This window comes from Octopus bimaculoides, chromosome 2, assembly GCF_001194135.2.
Source record: "Octopus bimaculoides isolate UCB-OBI-ISO-001 chromosome 2, ASM119413v2, whole genome shotgun sequence".
In the NCBI taxonomy this organism is placed as follows: domain Eukaryota; kingdom Metazoa; phylum Mollusca; class Cephalopoda; order Octopoda; family Octopodidae; genus Octopus; species Octopus bimaculoides.
This window is the reverse complement of record NC_068982.1, coordinates 30617793-30618493: the sequence shown is the minus strand read 5'-3', so window position 1 is coordinate 30618493 and position 701 is coordinate 30617793.

Sequence of the window (701 nt, the reverse complement as noted above, 5' to 3'; positions counted from 1 at the left end):
TTTTTTTTTTTTTTTTGGTAAAACCCCAAAGAAAAACAAGCAACCCCCCCCCCCCAAGAAAGAATGAAACTTGTTATGACAGAAATCTGTTGAAATATACCATTGATGGAACTATGATGGAACAGGCATGGACATAGTCATAGGTATGGCTATGTGGTTCTGAAGTTTGATTAGTAACCATGGAGTTTGGAGTTTATCCTACAGCATTACACCTTGAACATGTATCTTATATGTACTTAAGATAGTTGATATTATCAGAAATAAGATAAAACTGTAATGTTCTTGGATCACTCTATTAAATTTATTCTTCCTTTTCTTTTGATTTTTGGTAAAACCCCAAAGAAAAACAAGCAAAACCCCCAATGAAAGAATGAAACCAATAACTGTGTGGAACGAGTTTTTTTTCTTTCTTTTGTCTTTGGTCAGAGTAAGTGTTATTTCCAATTTGCTTCTATCTAGAAATCAAAAGAAATGACTAATATTCCCTTTAAACTTTGCTTACATTTCAGATAGATTCAAGACTGAGTTGCTGAAGATGAAATATCATTATAACAAATATTCTACTCAGTATCAGAGATTTGCTTGTTAGTTGCTTGACTTTAAACACCTGAACATGTCCCTTAGTGGTTGATATGTTCATTTCTGGTAATGAGCAGTAGTAGGGGAGCATCATAGCCATGTGTCAAGAGGGACTGGGGGGG